The 19,688-nt window shown below is 39.7% G+C and overlaps 1 long non-coding RNA gene across 5 annotated transcripts; it reads left to right on the top strand.

The window, feature by feature from the left end:
* Window positions 1-2,208: 2,208 nt before the first annotated feature.
* LOC111897213 (uncharacterized) lies at window positions 2,209-6,859 on the top strand. Of its 5 annotated transcripts, XR_002852131.3 has the most exons (5): window positions 2,220-2,766; window positions 3,106-3,371; window positions 3,529-3,640; window positions 3,717-3,757; window positions 3,838-5,469. It is a non-coding gene; the product is annotated as an uncharacterized LOC111897213 (long non-coding RNA). The 5 variants fall into 5 exon arrangements; XR_002852125.3 differs by adding an exon at window positions 6,503-6,859 and having other exon boundaries at window positions 2,209-3,371; window positions 3,717-5,298; XR_006192554.2 differs by having other exon boundaries at window positions 2,210-3,371; window positions 3,717-3,892; window positions 3,997-5,469.
* Window positions 6,860-19,688: the final 12,829 nt, after the last annotated feature.

Genomic DNA, 19,688 nt, shown 5'->3' with positions numbered 1-19,688 from the left:
CCAAACTCCCAGAATTTTTGGATTCCGATTTGGACCTTTGATGATTTTCCTAGAAATTTTCTAATAACAAGGATAGAAAATGTTATCAACAGAAAAATACTATCAATTTAATTTCACCTTGTAACATGTCGAGCAAGGTGTATATCTTTATGTGATTATATGTTATTTCAATATATGACAATATTGTCTTAGCTTGTAGACATAACTCAGTTAACAAATGGATTTTTCTAGACAAAGCATAGAAATAACAATTTGTTACAATCAAAGTACACCTATTACATACAAACTTTTGAATAAACTATGTTAAGTATAGTTTATGTACATTACCACTTTTACCCTTGTTTTGATAAACTATAATAGGTATAGTTTATGATTCACCACATAACACACTCATACAAAAAGGGTACATTCATAAAAAAAGGTTTTACATTCACGCACACCACACGTAAACGTGTTAACCTAAATTGTGAGACATTCTTTATCCGTACGTCCGAGTGCGGGATCACATCTATAAAACCTTCGTATAGGAATTCACAAAGAAACAATCCAATTAATCAAGATACACAACAAGGGTCCTAGTCTCCTGGAGGGAGAATGTGATAGTTGTGTATAGATTTATATTGGGTTAGACACCCCACACCTGAGCTGCATGCAACAGCTAGACCGGCAGGTCTGTGGTGACAAATGTCATATCAGTTTTGCGACGCCTGAGAAACGTCGTGGCAGGTTTATTCAGTCATAGTATGGTTATAGCGACTCACTTAGGAAGTTAACAACTCATAAAGTTTATGGGATTTTCATAAAACAAAAGGGGTTTTATGTCGATTTAAAATCACTTTTTATATCAATAAGTACAGATATTACTGTACACTTTCGGTTTTGGTATTCATGACTACACACCACTTAAAACCACTTTTATATCTTTAAGTATGACCAATACTTGTTATTTCTCGGTCCTGGGATTTAGGACTACGTATACATTTTAAAGAAAATATTGGATTTTCTGGATACATATTCTAACGCTTTTACAAGGAAAATGGTTTACTTCTCTAACGAAATAAATCTCTTATGAACTCGCCAACCTTTGTGTTGACACTTTTCAAAACAACTTGTATTCTCAGGAAATCACTAAACAGGAAATCAATTGCATTTTGAGGATGGGACGTTAAGGTGTCAAACATTTCATATTTTGTCAACATATTGTAATTGATTTTGAAACATGTAATTCATACAATGATGTAACTTTTTCAATTATATATATATATATATATATATATATATATATATATATATATATATATATATATATATATATATATATATGTTGGTTGTGTTTGCTTAAATCACTATTGCATTTGTTGTTATGATACTATACATGAAGTCCTCCACCCTCGGACGTTTCCGCCATCCTTGGTTTGGGGGTGTGACAGTGTTTCAGTTAATATTGAAATGTTGAAGGAGTGAATATGTTCAGTTCGTTTTTTAGCTCGGGTTAATGCGCGAGACTTCGTGTAGAAGGTGACCCAAATATTTAAAGATCTAAGCAGCTTGTGATGGTTCATTATTCATTCATTCAGATCACAAACGCTCTCGTTTTCTCTCGTTTTAGGGTTTATTTAGTATTCAGGGTTTTCTCTGCATTCTTGCAATATAAGTTGGCTGTTCTTAATCATCTTTTAGATTAGGTTGAGTGAACTGTTATTGAGAGTAGTATAGGGCGTGTGTAGTGAGGTTTGTGTTGTAAGTCTATGAAAACCACCTATCTGTTAGTCCTAAAATGATATAATAGATGGTAATGTTGTGTATCTTGAGTTTTTACAAGTTGTTACACAAAGATACCCTTAATGAAAAATGACACACACATTTTTTTAAGTTTTACATGTTAGATAAATGATTGGCTGGGAATGGTTCTCCCGTTCTCAACCTTTTTTATTTTCTCAATTGAACTTTTATATATATATATATATATATATATATATATATATATATATATATATATATATATATAGCAACTCTTTTAGATGTTATAATCTCTTAAAGTTTTGGCCTCATCTGTGTGGCTTCTTTTGCAACAAATTAAAGGATACACTAATCCATAAAAACAAAATCATACTCGATTGCTCGTACAAGCACAAGCCTTTATTAAAGATGAGGGATCAGAACATCCAAATAGAGAGCGAGAAGAGAGAAAAGAAAGTGGTTAGTAGAAGACATCATTAAAGAGCTTGACAACATGGTAAAAGAGAAAATATTGGATAGGTTTAAAAATATAGGCCTGATATCATGAAGGAATATTATTTTGTTGTGCATATATATATATATTAAAGATGACCTCTTCTTAGGAATAGTGTCGGTTTCCGGTCATTTTATCTCCACACCTGTAGTTAATCGATCCTTCCAGTTTCTTCCTTCCACTGCCTTATCCAAACCTTCTGCTTCAAGCCACCGTTTTCCATGGATTAGGGTTCGATTTTCGTTTTAACAAACGTCTGAGGTACTGCTAACCCCCATTTCCCTCTTTCAACTTCGATTCATTTTTTGTGCTTCATATACTTCTGCCTCCTCGACCTCCCAATTAGTTGTTTACATATTTCCTTGCACCCACCAAACCTCACCGTTGAAGCCCTCCAAAAATATGCTTCATCGGCTTCTTGCGTAACCTATTTCGAAACGGAGGAGATATTGAAGATGGGTTCCAATTAACCGCCGGCGACTGCTCAATCGTCAAAATCCCCGCCAATAGAGGCAAGCCGACGACACCGTAAAGTAAGTATTTCCCCCAAATTCTCTCATGTTTTAATCTTTTCATCTCTATCATCCTTGAACCCTAAAACACCACTTCTCACCGGTTTTAGGGGTTCAAATGCTATCATGTTAGGTATATTGAGCAGATGAGTTTCTTGATTTGATAAAAATTTTAAAGTTTATGATACATAATTGATTTTTATTTGTGCCACTTGAGTTTTATGGAGTAAGATGAAACTGGAATGATTTGTTTGGGTGTATGTTGTTTTTAGATATAAATATACATATGCTTGGATTTTGGTATAAATTGGTTTCCATTGGGTTTCATTTCAATTTTCATTTTCTCTTTCTTCCACATAGGCGCTTACAGTTTTACTGTTCGATTTGGGTTTAGTTTCGGTTTCCTGGCTCATCTTTGTTTAGAATACAAAAAAAAAAAAAAAAACGAATCAGTGAGAGGTAGGACCAAATATCATCAGGTTGCTTTGCCATTTCTGCTATGGTTTTTTCCTCCTCCTAAAGCTCAAGAAACAAGGAGAGTTAGGAACGAAAAAAATCTAGAATTCAAAAGTAAGAAGGCAAAAGTCTGGTCCGGTCTTCTCCATTTCGGCTCCACAAACTTTGATGTAAGTTTTTTCCTGTTCTAATCGGTTGATTGTATATTCATACACATACCTATGCCACAATTGTATGTATTGTAATTTATCTTAATTATTTTGATCTTGAGCGGACAATGTATTTCATTTTGAAGTTTTCTTTTTAAGGATTGGTTTCTTTTTTCAGCTTACTGGGAATTCCACTTTTTCATTGCATGTTATACATGGAGTATAGTTGGCGGGCTGCTACATGCCCCATTGACATTGCGTATTATTGAAAAGTTCAATATTTCAACCAGGTAAGTCACCATTTTGAATTTCATTCCTTTCTATGGTGGAATTTAGATCTTTAAAATCATGCATTTGTGTTTACAGGTGCAACAGTTACTTCATGTTTGATGTTGTCCATGATGCGTGTAAATATTTCCCTTTCTTTTTTTCTTTCTTCTTCTTCTTCTTTTGTATCTGTTAATGATATTTATAAACTGAGTTGCAGGTGATTACCTTAACAACACAAAATAATGGCTTTTCACTCATTCTAATCTTTCCAGGTAACTTCCCTAACTGATTGGCACGCTGAGTTTTTGGTCGACCCTGCAATTGCTGCTCATTTTAATCATTCTAATATAGGTGTATGCTTTTGATTCAATTCCAGAGTGATCTATTTGGAATCGTAGGTTTTCGCTCTAGGCTTTTTATGAGGTTTATAGTCTTAGTAAAATAGCGTCAAACCAACATTGTCCTCTTGAGATTGTTGTTTACAGGTCAACTTAGACATGAGGTAAACAATAATATTCATGTATTAGTCCAAATGTTGTGTGTTGTTGCACCACATGTGTTTAATGAGATGTGTACATGAAATTTCTAAGTAAAAAAAATCTAATTCACTTTATTTTACATGGTTCCAGGGTCTACTTGTATGGTCTATTTCAAAAGTATGATAACGAAGATATAGAGTTCTTGTATGATCTATTTCAAAAGTATGACAATATTTAGGCATATAGTTTCATAAGTTGCTTATCTGTTCTTGATTAGTTCTGATTTTTTTGGGTATTATTATTAGGGGTAAGATTGATATGGGAAGGTAGGTAATAAATTTATTGTCAGAAAGTTCATTTTTTTAGTGAATTATGCCCTTGCTGTTAGTTTTTTAAAGCAAAATCTTATATTGTAATGCTTCTCTTTTGATGGATTGTTACCAATTAGTAAAAAAAATATATATAAATGGGTGGTCATTTTGACACATCTTATTTATGCATGCTAATCATAATTTATATATTCATCACTTTGTGCTTTTCATTTATTTTTGTCACTGTTACAAAATGTTCAAGATCCTACTCTTCTAAGAAAGGGTAAACGAAATTGATTCCATCACCATCAACAACAAAGTCACTGGATCATATCTTAAACAGTAAGATTTTTTTTAATCCTTTGAATTTTTTTATAAAGGAGCATAATGAAACATCTACACATGTAGTATTAGGAGAGGTAAGAAGATGATTTTCATTTTTCTTAAAAAAAGCATTGTATGTCTATAAGTAAACTTTTTCCAGCAAGTGCAGTTATGATTCCTCTTGGTGATCCATTATCAGAAATGGGTGTTGTAATGTTGTGTTGAAATACAAAGATAACAAAGAAGGGTAAAACTATTAAAATTTGGTGAATTATTGTTGTTTGGCAGGATATCAAAGCTATTATCACTGCTGGAGAGGTTTAGATCTCTTCCCTTCTTAACCTTATTATCCCTTTAAAATCATTTAGCCACATTTCTTGCTATAGGTATTTGGTATGCAGGTTCTTATGTATTTGGAACTTTTAACATGTGTGTTGCTCCGACACCCATCATTTGAATTCTGAGCACGACAATTTTCCCAGAGGCCTTTTGCAGCTTTCATGTTGGTCATACTACACAATCAGAAACGATGTTTATCCTGCCTTTGATGAGCTTACACCAGAGGTATCTCTTGAGTTAAATGCAAAAAATAACAATGACCTTTCATTGATCTATTTATTATAGTATTCTACTTTCATTTTTTCTATAATAACATTCTACTTTGAAAAATCTATCAAGTTGTAGCAATGTCATGCCTAAAATATAAATTGAACTTTGAATCTATATTTTATTTAATTTGGGTGTCTATAATGTATAAAATGAATGTTTCCTTTAAACCCAACAAATGCAATGACAATTAGGTAATTACATTTAAAAAAAATACATAAGGTGCAAAATAGTAATTGAGTATGGTACAGGGACCAAAACCGTTACCAAAGTTTCTAATAGGGATAAAAATTGTAAAAAGTTCTATATAGTTATAGCATCTTACTTTCTTTTTATTATTCAGAATCCTATTATAGGATTTTATTTAACAGTAAAATTACTTCATGGCTTCAAAAAAAATTATTTTAAGAGTAAAATTACTTCATCTATTTTTTTTTTTAAAAAAGGAAATTTTTTTAACAGTAAATTATTTAGAAACTTCACAATAAAATTACTTCATGTTTTTTTCAAATAACAAAATTATTTTAGTTGTTCCCTTGGGATTGAAAGTGACCAGACTGCCCTCCCCCCAACAGCTGAAAGGGCAGTAGGTGTCACACCCTCAAACCAGAATGGCGGAAACATTCGGGGGTGGATGACTTCACGTAGTATCACGACAATTGAATATTGTAAAGAAAGTAACACAACCATCATATATATAATAAAAACGTATATTGTTGCGTTATACATATTTGCAAAAGAATATTACAATATGATGATATAAATGTTTAATGATAAATGTCCTTAGCGTTCCTTCTTCAAAAGCTGGTGGTTACATGTATTACTGATTCCCTGAGAAATACAAGTGGTTTCAAAAAAGTGTCAACAATTAAGTTGGTGAGTTCATGAGTGTTTTGCATTGAAAAGTATGCCCTTTTGGTAGTAAATCGATGAACGAGGTTTTCAGAAAATCCAATATTTTATATAAATGGTTTGAAAAGTTCCTAGAATTGGACTGCGTTAATGTGTTTCATACTTGAATAATAATGATAAACTTTGTGCTAAAAATAACATGGAAAAACTGAATGCATATATGAATCTCGTAAATCAAACTTGTTTTTATATTTTTATGTGAGTTTTATAACCATACTATTGACACTGACTACCTATAACAACATTCTAGGTGTTGTAGTGTTATGACATTTGTCACCCCTGACCTGCCGGTCTAACTATAGCTAATAGTTTAGGCGCGAGGTTGTCAATCCCGTATAGATCTATACACAAGTATCACATTCTGCCTCCAAGAGATTATGGTATATAATACAGGACTTGAAATGCATACATAAGTGTACGTTGAAGTTTGAATGTCTCACATTGCTTGGTATAAATAGATTTACGATAAGAAAGACTTTACTTTATTTGAAAGTATTTCGCTTGTCAAGATGTATATGTAACAATGTATGAATAACTTGTTAACTATACTCATTATAGTTTCTCAGAAAGTATGTTTCCATTTAGTAAAAATAACTTGGTGATATAATAGCCCTTTAAACATAAAGATGTTTGTATCAATACTCTATAAGATAAATATTATATTTATGTTTATAAAACGATACTTTGACTTGTAATGTACTTGTATTTCCCCCCTAAAACATGAAAAGAATTGAAAGGTAGGGGTATGAACTCACTCGTTTGGTTTGAAGAGAGGGAGGCTAGAGTTGAGCAGAACTTCGACTGCGGAAGGCTGCGTCTTTGGGCTCTTCGGGGATCTCGGTAGCGTAGATCTTTCGTCGGCGCTCGGGTGCGGAAACCGAGGGCGTCAGGATGGTCTCTGGAGCTTGGAAGTATGAGAGAGTGACTGGGAGTTTGAGAAAGTGTGCAAAAACCCGAGGCTCAAACCTTCTATTTATAGGGCTGGAGGATGGCGTACGCGGGGCGTACCTCCGGAGTACGTAGGGCGTACGTGGTACGCGGGGCGTACTTCGGTTACGCGGGGCGTAAAAATGCGTCATGGCTTACGACTCCGGTCTAGCTAAGCGTAGAGTTGTTGCCGATGGGACTCGACTCTGGGTCTAGTACGCTGGGCGTAATCTGGGATTACGCTGGGCGTACTCCAGTCTCCCATCTTCTAAATTCCGTAACTTTCGCGTACGGGCTCCGTTTTTCGCGTTCTTTATACCCACACGTAGGTGAGATTATGCTCTACAACTTTCATTTAGACTCCGTCGGCTAGTTTTGAATTTATTTTTAATGATATATTTTTAGTAGGCCGGGACTGCTAAAGTCCGTCAAAAATCCATAGTTTCTTTATTTGACGTCGGTTTTCGTTTGTATTTTTATCATTTTACTCCTATTGTGGAGATCTTCAACTCTCGTTTAGGTTGCGTTAGCTAAATAACACTCGATCTTCAATTCGAGTTTTTAGCCCTCTACTACTGTTACGAAACTTTGGAAATTCGTAACTTCTTCATACGAGGTCCAATTTGGGCGATCTTTTTATGTACGTTTACAGTTTAACGAACTCTACATCTTTTTTTTAGATACTTAAGGCAAAAATGCATTTTATTGAAATTTCACTTTTTACGTTAAATAGCGTTTTAACGGTGTGTCGTAAATATACGAGTGGTTATAATTTCTTCAATATAACCCAGTTTTGAACGTTCTTTATGTTTTTGGAAACCTAGGCAAGATATCTAATATTTGTTGCATCCCAACTTAGATATTTGAACACTTTATTTTTGAGGTTAATTTTGTTGATTCCAAATACTTTTCGTTGTATTTGACATTTGAGCGTTACACTGCTTTTGGAAAAATATAGGGTTGTCACATCATCCCCCTGTTAAGGGAATTTCGTCCTGAAATTTAATCTAAGATAGAGTTTACAGGTTAGGAAAAAGATGCGGGTACTTTTGTTTCATCTGATCCTCGTGTTCCCAGGTGTATTCAGGTCCTCGCTTGGCGTTCCAGCGGACCTTTACAATAGGTATGCGGCTTTGTTTAGTCCTTTTTATTTCCCGATCCATGATCTCTACTGGTTCCTCTACGAATTGGAGATTCTCATTTATTGCAATTTCGTCTAGAGGGATGACAAGGGTCTCATCGGACAAGCACTTCTTTAGGTTTGATACGTGAAAGGTAGGGTGTATGTTGTGGAGCTCCTGAGGTAATCTAAGTTTGTAAGCCACTGGACCGATCCTGGCAAGGATCTCGAATGGTCCGATGTATCTTGGATTCAGTTTCCCGCGCTTCCCGAAGCGTATTAATCCCTTCCAGGGCGAGACCTTTAGTAGGACTCGATCTCCGACCTGGAATTCCAAGGGTTTCCTTCTTTTATCTGCATAACTCTTTTGTCTGTCCCTTGTTGCTTTTAGACGTTCCCGAATCTGAACAATCTTCTCCGTAGTTTCCCTTATGATTTCTGGTCCAGTGAGCGTGTTGTCTGTTGCTTGTCCTTTTGCTAGTTGTGTGTCCCCCACTTCTGCCCAACACAGAGGCGACCTGCATTTGCGGCCATAGAGGGCTTCGAACGGGGCAGCTTTAATACAGGTGTGGTAGCTATTGTTGTACGAGAACTCGACCAAAGGTAGATGTGTTTCCCATGCCTTTCCAAAATCGATTACGCAAGCTCTCAGCATATCTTCTAGGGTTTGTATGGTCCTCTCGCTCTGGCTGTCGATTTGTGGGTGATAAGCGGTACTCATGTCTAGTCTTGTCCCCAAAGATTTTTGTAGCGACTGCCAGAACCTTGAGGTGAACCTACTATCTCAGTCCGAGATAATGGATATGGGCACACCATGTAGTCGTACAATTTCTCTGAGGTATGTCCTAGTTAGCTTCTCTAATTTATCCGTCTCTTTGATTGGTAGGAAGTGTGCTGATTTAGTTAACCTGTCGACAATCACCCAGATAGTGTCGAGTCCGCTTGCCGTTCTAGGTAGTTTGGTTATGAAATCCATGGTTATACGTTCCCACTTCCATTCTGGTATTTCTGGTTGTTGCAACAATCCTGAGGGCTTTTGGTATTCTACCTTGACCTTGGCGCACGTCAGACATTTTCTCACGTAGGTAGCAATTTCAGTTTCATGTTCGGGCACCAGTACAATTTCTTGAGGTCGAGATACATCTTATCGGAGCCGGGGTGTATGGAGTATCGTGTTTTATGGGCTTCGTTCATGACGACTTCTCTGAATCCGCCAAACTTCGGCGTCCAGATCCGATTCATGAAGTAATGAACTCCATCATTCTTGACCTCAAACTTCTTATCCATTCCCCTTAAGGCTTCCCCTGCCACATTTCCAGATGTTAAGGATTCTATCTGGGCTTCCTTGATTTGTGTGGACAGGTGTGAATGGATTGTCATGGTTAAAGACTTCACTCTGCGGCCCGAGTATTCCTTCCGGCTGAGTGCATCGGCCACCACGTTAGCCTTTCCAGGATGATATCGAATCTCGCATTCATAATCATTTAGTAGTTCTACCCACCGTCTTTGTCTCATGTTGAGTTCTTTCTGGTTGAGGATATGTTGGAGGCTTTTATGGTCGGTGAAGATCGTACATTTCGTGCCGTAGAGATAGTGTCTCCATATCTTTAGAGTGAAGATGACTGCTCCTAGCTCAAGATCGTGTGTTGTGTAGTTCACTTCGTGCGTCTTTAGTTGCCTTGAGGCGTAGGCGATGACCTGTTCTCGTTGCATCAGGACACACCCAAGTCCTTGGTTTGATGCATCGCAATAGACCACGAAGTCCTCCGTTCCTTCCGGCAAGGTTAGGATGGGTGCACTACATAAGGCTCGCTTTAGCGTTTGAAACGCGGCGTCTTGTTTTTCTCCCCAGTCGAAGGTCACACTCTTCTGAGTTAGGGTGGTAAGTGGTTTGGCAATCTTCGAAAAGTTCTGTATAAACCTTCGGTAATACCCGGCGAGTCCCAAAAATTGCCGGATTTTTGTAGGGGTCCTTGGCGTCGTCCAACTTTCTATTGCCTTGATCTTAGAAGGATCCACGTGTATCCCCTCCTTGCTTACTACATGTCCTAGGAAATCCACTTTCCGAATCCAAAATTCGCACTTGGAAAATTTTGCGTAAAGCTTCTCTGCCCTCAACGTTTCCAAAACTTGGCGGAGGTATTGGCAGTGTTCTTCCTGGCTTCTAGAATAGATGGGTATATCATCTATGAACACGATCACGAACTTATCCAGGAAGGGACGACATACTCGGTTCATCAAGTCCATGAACACCGCTGGAGCATTTGTCAATCCGAAGGGCATTACTACAAACTCGTAGTGACCATAACTTGTTCGGAAAGCCGTTTTGGGGATGTCTCCTTCCAGCACTCGCAGTTGGTGATAACTAGATCTTAGATCGATCTTTGAGAAGTAGCTTTCTCCCTGCAGTTGGTCGAACAGATCGTCTATGCGCGGTAAGGGATATCGGTTCTTGATCGTGAGTTTGTTCAGCTCCCGATAATCGATGCACATGCGAAAGGATCCGTCCTTCTTTTTCACGAATAGGACTAGTGCTCCCCATGGTGAGAAGCTCGGTCTGATGAATCCCTTGTTCAGCAGCTCGTTTATTTGACTGGACAGTTCCTGCATCTCGGCTGGGGCTAAACGGTAAGGCAACTTTGCTACTGGGGTAGCTCCGGGGATTAAGTCGATTCTGAACTCAACTTGGCGCTCTGGTGGAATTCCTGGAAGATCTTCTGGGAAAATATCTGGGAAGTTGCAGACTTCCGGAATGTCTTTAATGTTCTTTGGTTCTTGTTTCTGGTCTACTACGTGGGCTAGAAAGGCATAGTATTCCTTACGAAGATATTTTTGTGCCTTAACACAGGAGATGATTTGTAAATTTGAACTAGGTTTGTCACCATAAATGACAAGAGTTTCGCCATTTGGCAGATTGAGGCGAACGACCCTTTCGTGACAAAGTATATCGGCATGGTGAAGGCTCAACCAGTCCATACCGATGATGACATCGAAACTTCTTATCGAAATGAGCATTAGGTCGATTTGAAATAAGTGTTCGTTTAAATTTAATGTGCACCCTACGTACATATCGCTTGTGCTTTCCGTTTTACCGTTAGCCATTTCTACCGTTGATAAGTAGAAAACTAACTTGAAGATCGATTAGATCTATAAAACAGGTAAAGAAATAAACGAGTAAACAGCAAGAACACAATGATGGATCAAAGATGTCGAATGATTAATAAACAATCCTCAGAAGAGCTCGATAAAGAACTTCTATTGTAGAGGATTAGGGTTTACAAGAACGATGAAGGAAATCTGTAAAGCTATCAATCGTTACTTCTATCAATCAATCGTTTTTGTAATATGCATGCAAGCACATTATTATATACTAAACCCTATCAGCTCACGGTTGGACAGGCCCAAACCGGAGTACAAAACTTGGACTATTAACCGAGCTCAATGACGCAATACAAAATAAATCTGCTACCCAACAATCTCCCCCTTTGCGTCAAATTGGAGCGAGATCACTTTGCCTTCTTACTTGGGCCAGCAACGGGAGCCTTCTTCTTTACAGTTTCAAACAGACGCGAGATAAGGGCGAGGATTGTCTGTCTGAATCGGATGTACCACTGAATCATGTCGTCAAAGTATTTGATATCATCCGCTGTATTTTGTTTGCACCTGTGGATGATCCCCAGCACATGCTCAAGACAAGCAGTGGTATAAAGATGTTTATCCGCTAAGGCAAAGAGACATTTCTGTCCTTCACTCCTAGTGAACATGACCGAGTTTCGCCTTGGGTCAATCTTTCCCATCTTCATCTGGTTTAGATCACTGGCCGAGCCAACAGGAGAGATCTTCGGTTTCTTCTTGAAGACAGTTGCAATCTCCTGATCCATCAGGGCGACCTCCATAATATAGCACACCAACATTCTCTTGAGATGGTCAATGATCGGACCATATTCAGCTTCATTAGTCAGAAGGATGTTGTGCAGAACGATCCAGTCATGGGGGTTGAGGTTCGGTAGATCTGCTAAAGAGATGGCATGTTTGGTTTTTGCAGACCCTCTGAGCACTTTGAACCGAATGTTGATAAATCTCCCTTCAGTATATGGCTTCAGAACCCAAACGTTGATGATCTTCTGAGCGCTCCAGGTTTGGTACTGGGGTTGAGCGGCCTTCAGATAGAACTCAATCAATTCCTGATCAACCTTCAGATGAGGATGAGGGAACTCAGCAACGTTGGCGAAGGCGTGAAAGATGAATGCCTTTCGGGTTAAGGGCATGTTGAACTGAGAGTCGACGGAGTTGTAGTAGTCAAAGGAGATTATCGGTTCAAGCCATAAGATACTCGGAGTATCGATTGCCTCCTTTATTATCCTCTCGAGAGTCCAAGCAGGGAAAAGAGTCTTCCTACTCTCGAGAAGGTCGTGGGCTTCTTTCTGTTTGCGCTCAGCTTCTTCAGCTTCTCTCGCCACACGAACATTGTCACCTTCATCATTGCGTCGACTTTTGCGTTTCAGCAAGTCGGCAATGGTTTCTTGATCATCTTCCTCTTCATCCTCAGCAAGTTTCTTGCTTTTGTCCTTCACACCCGAACCAGAGGCTTGGCCTGTAGGAGGAGGTTCGGTTGTGTGAGTTGCCTTTGAGGAATGAGGTGGTTGCGATCCGGACTCCTTTTCTCCCCCTTGTTTCGGAGTGGACACGAAACTGGGTAGCCCTTCAATTTTACTTAACAGATCCAGGGCAGGAGCAAGTTTCTCTGCAAGGGTACGCCTCACAGAATGGTTCAGGATCGGATCGTGCACTTCAAGGATGTTGGATATAGCTGAGTGTACATCCGAAACACACGTCCTGATTACCTCCCGTTCGGATCGAAGAGCGTCAATTTGTTGTTGAGAATTTGAAAGTTGAGCACTCTTGACCTTTAGGGCAGTGGTCTTCCTTGCTAGAACGTCCATCAACGAGTTTTCAGCGGCTAGATCCTCTTGGAGTTTAGAGAGGCGCTCGTCGATAGAGGTACGAAGGGCAGAGTTGTCGTCACTGAGCGATTGGCGAAGTGTGGCAAATAACTTCAACTCCATGGAGACAAATGTGGCCAACTGTTGAACAATTGGTTCCAACGGTTTCTTGGTAGCAGTGGCACTCTCCTGCAAAGATTGTAACAGGGTAGAGGCGTCAGATAATAGTTTATCGACTTTTTCGATCGCTGCCTCATAAGCTTTCGTCGAGGCATCTATGGCAGCGGTGGCAGAAGCGACCGAGTCATGCTGAGCCCTAGAGAAGGCATCAACAATCTTCTGAAGATTGAGAATTAGAGGAGGAAGCAATGAGCAAGTCAACCTTCTCATGCAGCTCCTTAAGGTGCTTCTTTGTTACCGGAGCATCCTCATCATCGTCGCTTTGCACCTGAAACGGATTGTAGTAGACCGAATCAAATGTCATGTTCTCCCCGCCAAGGAAAGGGTTATCTCCATCAGAGGCATGGCCGGGAGATGGTGGTGGTGGTGAAGCTGGTGGTGTTGTGGTATGAGTAGGTTCAGGTTGAGTTTGAGTGGGGGTAGGTTCGGGTGGTTGTTGGGTTTCGGTTGTGTGTATGGTTTCGGTTGCTGGCGGTGGTTCGGTTGCATCGGTATGAACCCCCGTATCAGATACGTTGGTTGTAAACTTTGCAGTAGATGTTGTTGTTGCATCGGTGAAAATGGGTGGTGGTATAGGGAATGAGGTTTTAGGAATGTTGGTAGAGGGGTTTATGGTGGGAATGGAAGTAGGAATTGTTTGAGTAGGAGAGGGAAGTGGAGAGGTATGGATTTGCATATCAGGGGTAGGTGATCTGGGTGGTGTGTGGCCCCTTGGAGGTGTGTTGCCTCTTGGAAAGTTATCAGAATCCGAACTCTCCCCCTCCGACTCACTTGAAGAGGAAGCGATAATGAGCTTTCGCTTTGGTTGAGTCTTTCGCCTCTTCTGCTGCGGGGACTGAGCAGCTTTAGTAGCTTTCCTCTTTTTAGGAGAAGGGCCTTTAGCCCCTTTGGCCACCTGTTTGCCTTTATCTGCCTTTTTGCCTCTCGAAGCAGGCTTATCGGCATCGTGAATGGACTTTAGCATCTCCGGCGTGAGATCCCTCGGACCATACTTCTTGAACTCCTTGTAGGTCCGGATGATCCTGCTGTCAGCTGGAACATCAGCGTACATGGTTTTCGGGATGGAACCATTGAAAGGGAATTTCGATGCATCTAAGACGACGATCTTCGTGGTATGGAATGTACCAATCGAAGACATCGGTGCGCCGGCAACAGTGGGGACATTGTGCTTATCCATCGCCCACTTAGTAATAAGGGTCCAAAACCTTGCATACGACACCTCAGAATGTCGTGAAGAAGAAGATAAACTTTGGATGAGTTGTTGCCAGAGAACCAACCCATGGTCGACGTTGACGCCGTTGTAAACTCCGTACATAATGGACAGGAAGAGTCGACTGGAGCCATCTGAACCTGAGCTCCTTTCTGAGAGACCCTTGAAAAGCACAGTGAACATTCCGTTCCACTGTGGCGGTAAACAAGACTTTTTGAACTTTGCGACGGAGGTGAGCGCCTCCGTGTACCCCATATTGTAGAACATATTGAAGAGGTGCCCCAACGAAATTGTCTCCGGATTAACCCTTGAAGGGTCAGCTTCAAACCCTAGCAGTGAGCCAAATCGTTGCTTGGAAATAGAGGCTTTGTGATCAGAAACCTCGAAGAAGATTCTATCGACCACTTTATCATAGTGTGCAGTCGCATAAATCTGCGATAAGAGCTCCATGGGCACTGATTCCACCCTCGAAAGTGCAGGTGCTATTGGCGAATACTTCAAGCACTCAATGATTGGGAACATGTAGGAGTCATATGCGTGAGGGGTTAAATATTATGAGACACTGTTGAGGGCGAATGGGAAGGATGTGAGAAGTAGCGTGAACGGAGGATGAATCTGCCATTGTTGAAGATGAGAAGAAGATGATGAACAGTTAGGTTTCAGGGAATTTTTGGTCTCTTGGGAATTTTGATGCAGTAAAGTGGTAAATGGAGAGGATGTCGCTTTTTATAGTGGGTTTAAGGAGAGAGAAAAATCTGCCCAAATCTTCCATCGAAATACCAAGAGTTTTTCGGAGTGACTGATGCATGACATTGTGGAACCGATGATTACGCATGAGAGAGAGTGTCAGATTCCGAAGAACACGCCTCCCATCAAGCGTCGTTTCTGCTAAACCGTTTCAAATCCACACGCGCCTTTCTGTGCCAGAGAGGAATCGTTTCAAATTCGCACACGTGTCTGCGACGTCAGTTTAGACGCTTCAAATTCGCACGCTTTCCCTGTTTCGCCGTTTGAAATCAAATCAATTAATCTCCCGCCTGAGTCAGCAACTTTTCATCTTATCCCTTTAATATGTAACGGCATCTTTTGAATAACACGCCCATGTGGATTAATTTTGACCACATCTTTATAATTAATCACCGATCCAAAGAAAAAGCCTGTAATTATGAGAACTAGAATGTTGGAAAATCAAAGATTTTCGTGCTAAGGGTGTGAAAAGAAAAGAAATAAAGCAAATCTTTTTAGGAATAATTGTGATGTCAATAATGACACGAAACAAATGATCCCGGGCACGAATCTCTTCCTTCAAAGTCAAGAGAGACCTTAAAGTGTTAGTGTGGTTTCCCGTTGAATAACGATCAAACACTTATTAAGAAGTGTTGAAAGGCTTCTTTTAATTAGGCTCCTTAGGGTGGCTTTGGCTTTGATTCAACAGTCCTAAGCTTGAAATAAGATAGAAAGTGAACAAAGTACTTGTGAGACCGGTGTAGTCTGTTGAACAAGTAGGTAGGAAATGATTTTAAAGTGGCTTGGAAAATATAAAATCTCAAGAAAAAATAAAACTGGATCCCAAGGGAAGAAATGTTATGGTGTTTAACAATTTCATAGGAATCACACAAAATAAAAACTTGAGATTTCATTAGGAGACGTCCGTCAATTCGTTAGTGAAAACTTGAGCAAATTGATTGTTCACCGTCAATTCAGATTTGGTATTGAATTTTGGGTTTCACTCAGCTCGTAGTGGCACGAAACTAAGATCATAAACACAGTTTTTGAGTAACCATAAACCTCAGTGGTAATTTCTAAGAGTCTCAAGGGTTATGTTGAGGAAACGAATTTAATGGAGAAATGTAATGGAGATGGTGTAAGAAAGAAAAGTACCTCTGCTGTGAAAAGAAGGACCATGCAGAAAACTCTTATCTCATGTGAGAAGAGGGTTAGGTAGCTCACGATTAGAATAAGAGAGTAGTAGCCTAATTGGGAAGACAAGGTTTGTGTATACCAAGTCATTAAGGCTATTATTCAGAATCTGATGAGGCTTTGGGCACATACAGCAGCATGCTTCTAGGGACACTTAACTAATCCAACAAATATTTCCCCATAAACGAACGAACACACATATAAAAATTAAAGACAAAAAGCAAATGAAGAACAAAATATTTTTGGAGTTTTGATGTATATAAAAAAAAATGATAAATAATAAGAAAAATAAGACTAAGAAAGAAAATAAAAAAAAATTTTGGAAGAGAAAAATTTTGAAAAACCGAACCCAAGCGTTCGGTTGGTTTCGGTTTTGAAAAATTTTGAAAAACCGAACCCGAGTGTTCGGTTGGTTTCGGTTGAGAAAAATTTTGAAAAACCGAACCCGAGCGTTCGGTTGATTTCGGTTTTGAAAAATTTTGAAAAACCGAACCCGAGCGTTCGGTTGATTTTTGTTTTGAAAAATTTTGAAAAACCGAACCCGAGCGTTCGGTTGATTTCGGTTTTGAAAAATTTTGAAAAACCGAACCCGAGCGTTCGGTTGATTTCGGTTTTGAAAAATTTTGAAAAACCGAACCCGAGCGTTTGGTTGATTTCGGTTTTGAAAATTTTTGAAAAACCATGGAATTTAGACTTTCGAAAAGAAAATACTTTGAACAATAAGATAAACAACTTTGTACATGATATTTACAACCAAGAAAACTACCTTTGAAATGATGAGTGAGTGCAGATGATTCAACCAAACCCGAACGTTCGGTCTATTTCGCTTCTGACGTTTGAGTTTGAGAGGTAGTTTGTGGTACTGACTCTGATTCCATCATACCTAGCCCTTGTAGTATTTTGTTGAATGACGCTTCAGGAAGAGCTTTGGTAAAGACATCAGCTAGTTGATCAGTGGTCCTAACAAAGTGTACTTCAACGTTTCCATCTTCCACATGATCTTTGATGAAGTGATACCTCAGTGCTATGTGTTTGGTTTTGGAGTGTTGCACTAGGTTATGACAGATCCTAATTGCACTTTTAGAGTCACAATATAGTGGGATCTTTTTCATATTGAGTCCATAGTCTCGAAGTTGACTCTGGATCCAAATCACTTAAGAGGTACAGGATGCAGCTGCAATGTATTCTACTTCAGCTGTAGACAAAGACACGCACGTTTGTTTCTTTGACTGCCAGCTAACCAACTTCCCGTCAAGGAATTGGCAGCCGACAGTGGTGCTTTTCCTGTCGAGTCCACAACCTCCAAGGTCTGCATCTGAGTAAGCTTGAACGAAGAAGCCTGAGTTGGAAGGGTACCATAGACCTAAAGAGGTAGTTCGCTTGAGATATCGTAAAATGTTCATCACTGCAAGCATGTGAGGTTCACGTGGGTTTGCCTGAAATCTAGCACAGTAACAAACAGAAACATTATGTCAGGCCTGCTAGCAGTGAGATACATTAGAGAGCCTATCATTTGACGATAAAGCGTAATATCAACAGCCGGTTTATCCAGGGATGGAGTGAGCTTGGTGCCGAACGCCATTGGAACTTTGACTTTTGAATCTCCCATCATGCCAAATTTTGCTAAGAGAGTTTTCGTGTAAGCTTCCTGATTAATAAAGATGCCTTCGGGTCCCTGTCTAATATTTAAACCAAGGAAAAAGTTAGTAGGACCCATTGAGCTCATTTCAAATTTAGTTTCGATCAGCTTTCTGAATTCAACTGTTAGGCTAGGATTCGTTGAGCCAAAGATGATATCATCGACATAAATTTGAACGATCATAAGGTGGTTACCTTCCTTTTTACAAAAGAAGGTTGGGTCAACCGAACCTTGTTTGAATTTGGACATCTTTAGAAATTTAGTCAGCGTTTCATACCAGGCTCTCGGAGCTTGTTTCAGTCCATACATGGCTTTATCCAAAATGTAACAATGATTAGGATACTTTTCACTCACGAATCCAGGAGGTTGCTCCACATACACAGTTTCTTCGAGTTCTCCATTGAGAAATGCACACTTGACGTCCATTTGGTAGACCTCAAAGTTTTTGTGTGCAACATAGGCTAGAAATATTCTTACTGATTCCAGCCTAGCTACAGGAGCGAAAGTCTCTTCATAGTCAATGCCTTCCTCCTGACAGTATCCTTTCACTACCAGACGAGTTTTGTTCCTTATAACGTTCCATTCCTTGTCCATTTTGTTCCTGAATACCCATTTGAGACCAACAACCGAGGCATCTGGAGGAGTTGGAGTAAGTCGCCAAACTTTGTTCCTTTCAAATTCATTCAGTTCGTCTTGCATAGCTTGAACCCAATCGGAGTGATCAAGAGCAGTGTTAACTGTCTTTGGTTCAACTTTTGATACGAATGAGTTAAACATGCAGAATTCGACTTTTGAAAACAAGGAAGTCTGTTTTGCCTTGAGTTGCGAACGAGTCAGAACTTTTTCAGATACATCACCAACAACTTGAGAGACAGGATGATCTCTGGTCCATTTGGTGAGAGGAGGGTAGTTTGGATCAAAGGTTAGATCTAATTCAGCGTTTATCATTTCTTCTGGTTCGGACTGGCTTTCATAGTCGTAAGACATATCAGCATGCTCCCCCTCGATAGATGATCTTACAGGAATGTCTTGAGAATCTTGAGCTACAGTGGTTTCTTGTGGTGCTAAGCTTTCGGGCGTTGATGCACCTTCGGATGGTGAGGCACTTTCGGTTGGCGAAGTGCTTTCGGTTGGCAAAGTGCTTTCGGGAGAAGTTTGAGACCTCAGCTCCCCCTCAACTTGTGAGCACGGCTGGGATAATGATGGCAGATCCTCCCCCTCGACTGAAGCATTGGGTGATGGAGGCTCGTCAGAACTTGATCCTCCTTCATTCATTCTCCTTGCAGCGTCTTCAAGACTTTGCTTCATATGATCTACCTTGTTGTCTGCTGCACTGGCTTCAGAGAGAGTGGCCTTCTCTGGTTCATCAAAGAGCTCCATGAACTTCTCCAATAGATTAGCGATCGAGGCTGTGACTTGGCCAGTTTGAGGAAAGATTTCCCCAGTTGTGTCTTCGTTGGCCTTTAGCTTTTTGACATAGCTATCATCAAAAGTCAC

Source organism: Lactuca sativa, chromosome 5 (genome assembly GCF_002870075.4).
Source record: "Lactuca sativa cultivar Salinas chromosome 5, Lsat_Salinas_v11, whole genome shotgun sequence".
NCBI lineage: Eukaryota > Viridiplantae > Streptophyta > Magnoliopsida > Asterales > Asteraceae > Lactuca > Lactuca sativa.
The sequence above is the reverse complement of the archived record's forward strand: the minus strand, read 5'-3'. Positions and strand labels throughout refer to the sequence as shown.